General features: G+C 46.6%; 1 pseudogene; it reads left to right on the plus strand.

The window, feature by feature from the left end:
- The first annotated feature begins 4,829 nt into the window (after positions 1-4,829).
- On the plus strand, positions 4,830-6,292 carry LOC140502821 (uncharacterized; annotated as a pseudogene).
- Positions 6,293-11,314: the final 5,022 nt, after the last annotated feature.

The following is an 11,314-nucleotide window of genomic DNA, read 5'->3' on the forward strand; positions in this document are numbered from 1 at the left end:
ATTGAATGAACTGAATGTGCTTCAATTTAGAGTTAACTCCTTGGTCTGAGGCCCAGTGTCCCCAACTGAAGGAAAGAAAAAGTGTAAATGCCCTTTTCCTTGGATGAGTAAGCTTTTCTGTACATTTTACTTTCCGCAATATTTTGGCTCTTAGGAGTTATATATATACATATATATATATATATATATGTATATATGTATACATATATATATATATGTATGTATGTATTTTTTTCACTTGAAAGCAGTTCTTAAGATTTCTAAAAGTTCTTTGAATCCACCAGGCTTATCCTTTTATATAGGCCAATAATATTACATTAGGTGAATATGCCAAAACTGATGCAGATAATGCACAATTGATGGAAAATGAACAATTACTGGTTTCCACAGACCAATATGAGCAAAGTAACTTTTTTTTTTTTCAGGAAAACTCTTCATCTGAATATCACACCTGGGAGAGACATGAGAGTGTGATCACTGGGTCTAATAAGAGGAAGTTATGTGGAGCTCCTACACCACAGAATTCCACTTGGCTTTCCAAAAAATAAAAATAATTCAAATTTCCACCCACAGTGGGGCAGTGTTCCTGCATTCTGAAAATATCAACAGAATTTGATCATTTCTGTCTGTCCCCACTAAGTGACTAGTATAGAAGGAGCCAAGATCCAAAGAAACTAGAGGAGTGGGGAGAAATTATAGCCATAAGATCTGTGCCTGAGAAAAGAGTTCATGACTAAAAAGTCATGGAGAGGATCACAAATGTGTCCATTTTCAAGGGGTTCACAGATGAATGATCAGCTGACGACTGGGCGTGGACACTCACTGTAATGGTAATTTAAAATGGGGAGATCTTTCTCATTCATTAATAGGCCCTGTGACCTGCCTGGGTCAAAAGAGTCTGAGACACATGGAGCCTGCGGTGGGAGAAGTTTGCTGAATGGGTGGAACAGGAAGAGGCAGAGCTAGAGCAGGGCTAAGAGGAAGCTAGTCTTGAGAGCAGTCAGAGCTAGGAAGGAGGCAGGCTGCTGGCCAGTGTGAGTGAAAGAACGTGCTTGTGATTTGTTTAATGCACCTGGTTTGTGGAAAGCCTGGCAGAGAGAAGGCTTAGGGGTGGTGTCCTTTTCTGCGTTGTTATTGTGAATAGATTTTTGTTACTTGATGGATTTGGCTTTCTGGTGTCTGAATAAACGTTTTGGTTCTGCCTTCCAAGCGCGGAGCCAGCGGTATTTTGTGATTCAGAATTGCCTGGGGACACTCATGGCCACCGCAGGCCCCGTGAGTATCAGGCTGGTGCTACACTCACACAAGGGATACTATCCATTGGGGCGGGGCTACGGAGCGGAGGCACCTCTAATTGGCTCAAAGTTCCAGGCGCCTCTAATGTGATGGGAGGGAGCGAGTTCCCCAAGCCCTTATTCCAGCCAACCAAGAAGAAGGGACGTGGCCCAGGAACGTCCCGCCCCCACGAGCTAGCCAATGAGCGCCCTCGCTGAGGGACAAACCGCGCAGACGCGGAAGTCGCCTCTTCCTCCTGGTCAGTTTCCCAGCATGGCAGAGGCAGGAGGTTCTCGGGCCTGCGGGGTCAGCGCAGCTTGTCCTGGATACCCGGCGAGGAGAAGGGAGGGGGCGGCAGGGGAGCCCGGGGAGAACGGGCGCCCGGGACCCCCGGCCCCGCCTCCCCTCGCCTCAGTTGGTTCGTCTCTGAAATGGGGCGAAGGCGCCTGGACCTTTGGGAGGGCCAATGGGGGGGCGGGGTCAGCGAGGCGTCAACCCCCCCCTTTCCTCTTCCCCCCTCCCCTCGCCTTCTCTTTATCTCCCCTTTACATCCTCCCCCTCCCCGCTCCCCAGCTCCTCTTCCACTCTCACCCCTCCCTTCCCTACCCCATCACGTCCCCCCTTCTTGCCCCCCAAATCCCCTACACTGACATGGATGACCTTGGACTCCCACTCTTCTCCCCGCTGCATTTCTACAGTTGCGGTCCCCAGGGAAAAGAGCTTCAAGCCCCCCTCCTCCAGCCCGGGGCTCCTCCTTATCATGCCCTCAGGTGTCACTGACCCCTCTCACATGCCCTGGCATTTCTGGGAGGAGGGCATGGTCTGGGCTTTTCTGTTGGCATCTCTGGCACTTCGAATGGAGTGTGACATACAGGAGTTACTTGACCCAAGTCCAGACCAGCTGCTTCTGGTGTCACTTTGAGGAGGGAGGACTGTGGGCATTTCCAAGGCAGAGGCAGGGCTGGGAGGGGGGAAGGGACCACCCCTCTCATGGCTCCTTTTCCTTTCTAGCTCAGCCTTGGGGGACCCTAGCAGCCTGGGTGCAGGGCAGAGCAGGGAGCAGGAAGGAGTGGAGAATGGGCCCCAAGTTCCTCACCAGCAGTCCCCCCCCCAGGTAAGCAGCATCATCCTCTCCCCTGACATGGTGTCTCAGGTCACAGTGTAGACAGGTCCTTGCTCCAATGCTCTCTGTCCCCAGACACCTGGGGCTGCTCAGCCATTCAGTCACCAGATCACAGTGGATCTAGCTTGATTCTGTGCCAGGTTCAAAGATAAAATCTCCCATTTGGCATTTCAGGCTTTGCACAAACAGCCCTTCCTACCTTTCCCATGCCTTAGTGAGGTAAACTCCTCCATGGTTCCTGTGGCCCAGCCAGACTGGCCTATTTTCTGTTCGTCATACATGACCTCCCCCACCCCCATCTCTCCTCTCTGCCTTTGCTTCTTAGCCCTGCCTGGAATGCTTTTGTCCCCTCACCTTCCCCCTCTTGCAGGCACTGACTTAGTCTGTCAATATTCAGCTCAAGCCCTGACTTTTATAGGATCCCACTCCTGGTCCCCTCAGCTACTGGGGCCTTGCTGTCCCTGTCATGACTGTTTCTGCTATGTTGTCTTCCCCATTGGAATGTGAGCTCGTTGAGCTCAGGGACTGCTTTTGCCTTTGTATCCCCAGGGCTCAGCACAGAGTCTATAACAGGGAAGACACTCCATAAATGCTTATGAGACAGTGACAGTTCTTCTGTTACATGACTCAGAATCTAGTACAGCCTGAGGCATGTAGTAAATGCTCCTCAAGATTTTGCTTTGAACATTCTGAAACCTGACTAATGGTAAGAATCAGTCCTTCTCATTCCTGCTCCTTTCACCTCCCCTCCCACGTCCATCTGGGGTATGGTCCCTGGCTAAACACAGATTTATTTGTTTCAGGAATCAGTGACATTCAAAGATGTGGCTGTGGACTTCACCTGGGAGGAGTGGGGCTACCTGGACACTTCCCAGAAGGAGCTTTACTGGGAGGTGATGCTGGAGAACTACAGGAACCTGGTCAGCCTGGGTAAGAAGGCTCCTGTGGGAACTAGAGATCTGCCCTTGAAACATTTTTTGCTTCCTTCTGCTAGGGCTCAGTCTGTTATTCAACACAGGTCCTTTGTTTGTAAGAAAATAAGCATTCTTTATTTCCATTAAAACCGAGAGACAGGAATCTTGTGCCCTCCTGGTCCCAGCTGAAGGGCTCCTGCTCTGTATGTCTGCAAACTGGCTGCTTCATTGTGTGACCCCACTCCAACTCTGTTCATGCTGGGGAGGCTTTCTCAAATCCCAAGGCATGAAAAGTCCCAGATACCTTAGTACTGAATGGACCAAAGGAACTCATTGTCTTTCTGAACCCAACTCCATCCTTTGTCCCACTCCTATATCTTCCCAGGAAAGCAAACCAGATGACCCTTCACATGTTTTCAACATGCTTATCCACAGCTCCCAGACTCCCTTGTTCTTCCTCACTTCCTCACTTCCTCACCTCACAAGGTCTGTGGGACCTTGGCTGTGAGGTGACCATGCCTGTCCATCACTTTTCCATTTCCCCTCACTAGGCCTTGCAAATTCCAACATGGATGTGATCTCTCAGCTGGAGTTGGGGGAAGCCCATGAGATTCCAAAGGATAGTGTCCGGAAAATCCACTGGCCAGGTAAGTGTGTGTGTGAGTGCCCAGTCGTCAGCTGATCATTCATCTGTGAAGCCCCTGAAAATGGGCATATTTGTGACCTTCTCGAAGACTTTTCTGGTCCTGAACTCCCCTCCCAGACATAGATCTTACAGCTAATCTCTCCCTGCTCCTCTAGTTTCTTTAGATGTTTTCTCCTTTCATACCAGTCACTTAATGGGGATAGATAGAAATGATCAGATTCTGTTGGTGCTTTTAGAACACAGAAACACTGCTCCACTGTGGGTGGAACTTTGAATTGTTTTTATCTTTTTGGGAAGTCAAGTGGAATTCTGTGGTGTAGGAGCTCCACAGTGATCACACTCTCATGACTCTCCCAGTTATGATATTCAGATGAAGAATTTTCCTGGAAGAAAAAAATCTGTAAGCTATTTTATTCATATTGGTTTATGGGAGCCAGCAGCGGTTCATATTTCAATTAATTGTGTGTTATCTGCATCAGTTTTGGCATATTCACCTAATACAGTGTTACTGGGCTATACGGAAGGATGAGACTGGTGAATTCAAAGAAATTTTAGAAATCTTAAATTGATTTCAGTTCAAGTGAAAAAAAAATACATGCATTGCTTATAACAGCCAAAATATTGAGGAAAGTGAAGTGTACAAAAAAACTTACTCATCCAAGGTAAAGGGCATTTACACTTTTTCTTTCCCTCCAATGGGGACGCTGGGCCTCAAACCAAGGAGTTAACTCCAAAATTGAGTGTTTCTATGGAAGACATCCCAGCAAAGGTCCTTGTGGAATGACCCATGCATCTCCAAAATAGGGAGAGACTGGGAGTTTTATGGTAGGTTAAAGAAGGGAAAACATTCTAGAGAAGGAAAAGTAATCCAAACAGAACCTGCCAATGGAGTCAGAGGCTCTGGATACAGTAGATACAGCCAAATCTCTAGCCCAGAGCCACAGCAGGGAGTATCTGTAGTGATGAACGTCCATCAAATTGATAACCAGAGAACGAGCTTCACCATGGAGTCAGACAAAAGACAATGTAATCAAATCTATTCAAAGAAGTATTCTATGGTTAACAAATGCCAGAAAGCTTTTGTTTATGATTTGGACTGCATTAGAAAACATGGAATTCATGCAAAAGAGCAGATTCCTGAGAGTGGAAGTTCTTTCTTCCCAAACAATGAATTTACTCTTTTCCAGAGAACTCATACAGGAAAAAAGTGTTCTGAATTGACTAAATGTGGGAAGACATTCTGTCAGAAGGCAGATCGTACCCAATCCACTTGTATTCCAAATAAAAACAAATCTCATAAATGCAGTGAATGTGGAAAAGTCTTCTGGCAGAAGAGAAATCTTACACAGCACTACAGAATTCATACTGGAGAAAGACATTTCAAATGCAGTGACTGTGAAAAGGCCTTCCACCAGAGGACAGATCTTACAAGACATTATACAATTCATACTGGAGAAAAACCTTTTAAATGCATTGACTGTGGGAAAGCCTTTCCCCTAAGCACAACAGACTCGACATCAGAGAATTCACACTGGAGACAGACCTTATGAATGTAATGAATGTGGGAAGAAATTCCTACAAAGCTCTACCCTTTCTAAGCACCACAGAACTCATACAGGAATAATACTTCACCAGTGCAGTGTATGTGGGAAGGCATTCCCTCAGAAGTCTGATCTTAATAAGCATGGTAGTATCCATACTAGAGAGAAACCATATTAATGCATGGAATGTGAAAACTTCTTCCGCCGGATGTCAGATCTTATACAGCATTTCAGCATTCATACTGGAGAGAAACCTTTTAAATGCGGTGATTGTGGGAAAGGCTTTATCTGGAACACAGCACTGACTTGACACCGGAGGACTCATACAGGAATAAAACCTCATCAGTGCAGTATGTGTGGAAAAGCATTATCTGAGAAGTCAGATCTGGCACAACACTGCAGAACTCATACGGGAGAGAAACCTTTTAAATGCAGTGATTGTGGGAAAGCCTTCTTTTGGAGCACAACACTGACTCAACATCAGAGAACTCATACTGGAGAGAAACCCTATGGATGTAATGAATGTGGAAAGGCCTCCACCCAGAATTCACATCTTTCATTACATAAGAGAATACATGCCAGAGAGAAATCTTGAGAATGGAATTAATGTGGGAAAGCATTCTTCCAGATCAGAGGACTTATTGAACATTACAGAACTCATGATGGAGAAAAACCTCATTAATTTTATCACTGAAGCAAAACACCCTGGTGGGCTGATCTGAATTAAAAGGTAATTGGGAATTATCTTTGAAATAAGCAAAACCACAAATAAAACACAGAAGATGTTAGTTTATGGTTGTCTAAGTCAATACATTTGTTTGTATTTGATTATGAGAGCAGTTCTAAGTTTTGATATTGTGTTTCCTTACTTTCTTTGCTGAAACGATTTTCTTTTCGTTCATCTTTGTATGCCCAGAAGTAAGGGGCACTTCTTGGCTTGTCCCCCTGTTATTGTAGAACCATAGACTTGGATGGGGAAGGATGGCCACTGAGTCCATCCCCTCATTTTGCAGATGAGGAAACAATCCCCAAAGGAATTAAGTGACTTGCCAAGGTCACACAAGGGTGGCCCTCATACCACTTCCCTGAGAGGTTTGTGCATTGTTAAATGCCAAACAGGATTTTATATTTGATCCTATAAAGAATAGGGAGCCACTGGAGTTTATTGAGGGATAGTCGGGGTGGCATAGTCAGACCGGTGCTATGGTAAAAATCACTTTAGTGATATGTGCAAGTTGGACTGGAGTGAGAAGAGACTAGAAGAAGACCCAAATACGAAGAGGCTGATTCAGAAAGTCACCTGAGAGCAGGAGGGTGGAAAGTGGTGGAAGGGAAAGGCATCTGTGGGAATACGGCTAGAGATAGAAAGGATGAGATTTAGCCACTGATTTGGTGACGTCAAACACAACACTACAGATGGATGCTCACCACCCATCTGTACCCCGTTCAGCAGCATTGTCCTCTTTCCTGAAATGGTATTTCAGATCATGGTGTAGAAAGGTCATTTCTCCAATGTTCTTTATCATCAGAAAAACAGAAGCCAAGCAGCCATTCATTTCCAAATCACAGTGGATTGAGCCCTTCCTGAGCACCAGGCTCTGGGTGAAGCACACCAGAGACCAGAGACCCAGAAAGGCAGAAACCTGAGCTTGTTTCAAGGGAATGACCAGGTGCACACCAGATCCCTGAGGAATTGTATGAGCTGGCCTTGGAGGGTTCCTGGCTTCCTTTAGGGCTCACCTCCAGACATCCCTTGTGTAAGGAGCTTTTCCTCATCCCCCTTAATGCCACTGCCACCCACCACCAAACCCCATGATGGACCCTTGCTTTGTCTCATTAGTACAATGCTGTTTGTAAGTTGTCCCCACTCTTACACAGTGAGTTCCTTCAGGATAGCACCTGGGTTATGCCTGTATATGCTCCGTGTTTAACATAGAATATTGGTTTACTGCACTGGACTCAGCAGCTGGGGGAGGTCTTCAAAGTGGCATCTCCTGGGATACTGTCTCCGATCTCCCAGTGGTAACTGCCAACTCCCTCCCCAAATGTCCCAATGCAGTGGCCAGTTCTCAAGCCTCATCCTCTTCCCTGACAGTTTCATGACCCTGCTCCTTCTTGGTCCCATTCTCCTACCTGTCTGACCATTCCTCCCTTCTCTGTCTCCTTTGCTGGGTCAGCATCCTTGGCATGCCTCTGTTTAAGAGGCTTGTCCAAGGCTCTGGCCTGGACCTCCTCCTCTTTTCTGTCTCCAAGCTCGCTCACTGAGGGTCTCATCCCTTGCCATGGGTTCCACTCCTAAATGTACAACTATGAAAGTTGGACTTTTTAAGCAGGATGTCCTACAGGCATCTCCAACTCACCACATCCTAGGATAACTCAGTATCCCTCCCCAAATCCTCCTACTTTCTGAACCTGGCTATTCCTGGGGAGGATCCCACTGTCCTCCAGGTCACTCAGGTTGGCAGCATCACTGTTCCCTTTGGATGCTTCCTTCCTCTCTCAGCTCACAAATGAGATCAGCTGCCAACTTGAGAGATTTCTTTTTCTACACAATCTTGCCTGCAACATGTCCCCTCTGTCCAGTGACCCAGGCCTCCCCCTAGTGCAGGCCCTGGTCAGACCACACTGGACTCTTACCAGATTTCTGCTGTTTGGTCTCCAGCCTCTCCCAGCTCCAGTACATCCTCCACTCACCTGCCAAAGTCATTTTCCCTTTTAAATTCAAACTGCCTCACTTAAGCACTAGTGTTCTTGCTTTCTGAATGGGATCCTTCTGAGTTCCTCTCTGGGCATCTTCAGTACAATGACCATTTTCTAATTTTTTCCCTAATTTTTCCATTTGAAGTTCAAATTAAATTACAAACTCCGCACTCTCCCTTACCTCCTATCATGTCTAGGACAGTGAAATCTGATCCCAGCACAAGCACATTTACAGAGGCTTTTTTGAAAATGCTGTAAAGCAGAGGCTCTAAGACAGAGGGAAATAATATTCAAAAAGCACGAACAGTAATCTAGCCTCATATTCTGAGAGGACATTGGCCTATTGATGACAGAGGACCAAGGCTCTTGACTCCCTTCAAGTATCAAGGTGGAATTTCAATAAGCAAGAAGGTACTGCATGCTTTATAGCAAAAATGGAAAAGAAAAGGTGTCCTTAGCCTAGGGTCCATGATTAAAAATACAAAAAAAGAAAAGAAAACAAGAATCATCTGTGAGTGTGGAAGACAGAGAGTAGTGACTTGTGAATAGACCCAAAGAAAATTCCGTGAAAATCCTCCATGTTATTCACCCTGGAACAACGGAAGCTTGAAGTCAGTTTCCTTTTTCATTTTTTTCTTAATAGCCCCACTTCTTGATCAGTCTTTTAATAAATACTTGTTGATTTTTACAGAAGCAATACAGTACACAGAAATTATAATGTTAGGAATGAAAGAGACACATGTGATGATCTATTCCAACTCCCTCATTTTCCACAGTAAGGGCAGAAACTTCCACAAGAGAACAAGGGCCAAGAAGATTAAGTGAAGTAGCCAAGGCTATTTCTCTATGTAGCTGCAAAGACAATCCCATAACCTCTCTGAGTCTCTTACTATCTACTTCAGAAATCTTTTTGCCACATTATCCTAGGTTTCCACAAGGAAGTGGGACCTCACATACTTTGAAACATCAGCCAGGACCCAGCTACTTCAATAAGTACTCAATAATCAACAAAAGCTTCTGGGAAACCTGGAAGGCAGTCTGGCAGAAACTAGGTACAGACCAACATCATGAGGTCCTGACTGGAGAAAAGCCAGAAAACACAGTAATAAGTGACAAGTCATAAAAACCTGAACTCTGTGAAAGGTGCAAAATCCCAAACATGGTGACCTGTTTAGAATCATAACTTAGATACCGAATTATATTTTAGACAATGAGTTATAGCTTAAGATACTATGACCTACAAAAACCACAACAAAAATATGACCTATTTGTGGCAGGTACATGATCAATACACAAACTCATGTTTGAGGATAACACCAGGTTAACTCCCAAGCTCTTTACTAAGCAGAAAGCTCCTCCTGTCTTTGTCTTCTATATTTATGACGGAGATTTGGGGGATTCTTTATTGGGATCCACTGAACTGCCTGGTTGCTGCCTCCGACCAGATTGCCCCTGTTTGTAAGTATTCATAATGATTGATTAAACTACTACCTATAATCAGTCCATAGCTCCATGGCCTCTTCTTTTGCTATCATAACACCCCATGGTTATGAGGGAAGTATAGGGTTCCCCAAACAGGAATTCCAGACCTTACGAGTGATGTAGTTGGGTAGGAAACTAATGGAATGCCAAGGGAGTAAAAGATAAGCTGGTGGTGGTGAGGTAGTAAGAATCCCTGGATGGCCTCTATGTGGAGGTTTGGCCCTATGTTGGACCATCTTGGCCCATAGTTGAAATATATGGACTATCTGAACATGCCGAAAGACCTAGAGTCCCTTCTGATGGAACTATGTTTCATCAGGTTGGGAAAAGTAGGAAACAAGTAATGGCGTTAGGTTAGCCCCTCCTTAGATCATTAAAAAAAAAAGCCACTACCAAGTTCCAAGACTCAGAGGCTGAGAATGAAAGTTGCTGGAAAAATTCCAGAAAAAAACCATGTAGAAATGCAGGTTTGCTGCTTAACCAGGTTGAAGGGAGTTAAGCATGTAGAAAGGAAAGCATGTCATTATGAGAGAGTCTATCTCCTTCTCTGGCTGACGGCAGCAGCCTGGTTGGGTGAGCATGAGAGAGAGAAATATGTTTTTTTTTAATGAACTGAAAATTGGGTCATCCTTGTCAGATCTGGAGAGATGAGGGGGAACAAAAGGGGGGAAGGAGAAGGGGAAAGTGAGGAGGCAAAAGAGACGAGGCGGGGTCGCCCCGCTTCACTGAGACCCCCCCCTCCCAGGATCCGGGAGCCTTCGCCCGATTTCAGAGACGAGTCAAGTGGGGCAAGGAGAGGCCGCGAAGGGAGGGGGGATCCCGGGCGGCACCCCCGCTCTCCCCCGGCGCCCCCTTCTCTCACCTCGCCCCGGACCCCGGACAAGCGCTGCTGAACCCGCAGGACCCAGACACTCACTACCGCCCCAGGCCTCTGAAACTGACCAGGAAGAGGGAACTTCCGCGTCTGCGCAGTAGCTCTCCTACCGAGGAACGCGCCCATTGGCTAGCTCCTGGGGGTGGGGCGTTCGCCTCCGGTTCCAGGGCCACGCCCCCTTGTTCCTCCTCGGCTGGAATTTGAGCCGGGAGAATTCGCTCCGCCCCCCGTGGCCACGCCTGGAATTCTAAGCCAATCAGAGGAGATGCAGCGGCGCGGCCCCGCCCCAGCGGCCTCTGCTCTCCCCTCCCCCCTCCCCCCATAGAAGTTTTCCTGGAAAGTTAAACACGTGGTGTTTGGCTCAGCTGTCAACCAGAGGCCAGGAGGTTGTGGGCCTGAGGACGTGACCCTGGGGCGCAGTGGTGATGGCTCCTAGGGCTGAGGGTGTGGACGAGCCTCGAGGCCACACGTGCTGGGCTTTTCTGTAACAGTTACAGGAATTTGTATTATAATCGACAACTGTGCTCTAGGATCTTTAATACCACCACTGGTTAGCACCTAACACGTTAGCTGGGGTTTGGTGCTGAAGCTCTCTTCTCCTAACAATTCACTGTACCTTACTATCTGAACAGTAATCCTGTTCTGCTTAATGCTCTAGTGCCATCCCTGATACCCATCACATCATAGCCACCCAGTAAATGCTGATTAACTGAGAGTAGGGACTTCAAGACTGTCATCACAGAGAGACACCAGCAATAA

The sequence above is a fragment of the Notamacropus eugenii genome, chromosome 4 (genome assembly GCF_028372415.1).
Source record: "Notamacropus eugenii isolate mMacEug1 chromosome 4, mMacEug1.pri_v2, whole genome shotgun sequence".
Lineage (NCBI taxonomy): Eukaryota > Metazoa > Chordata > Mammalia > Diprotodontia > Macropodidae > Notamacropus > Notamacropus eugenii.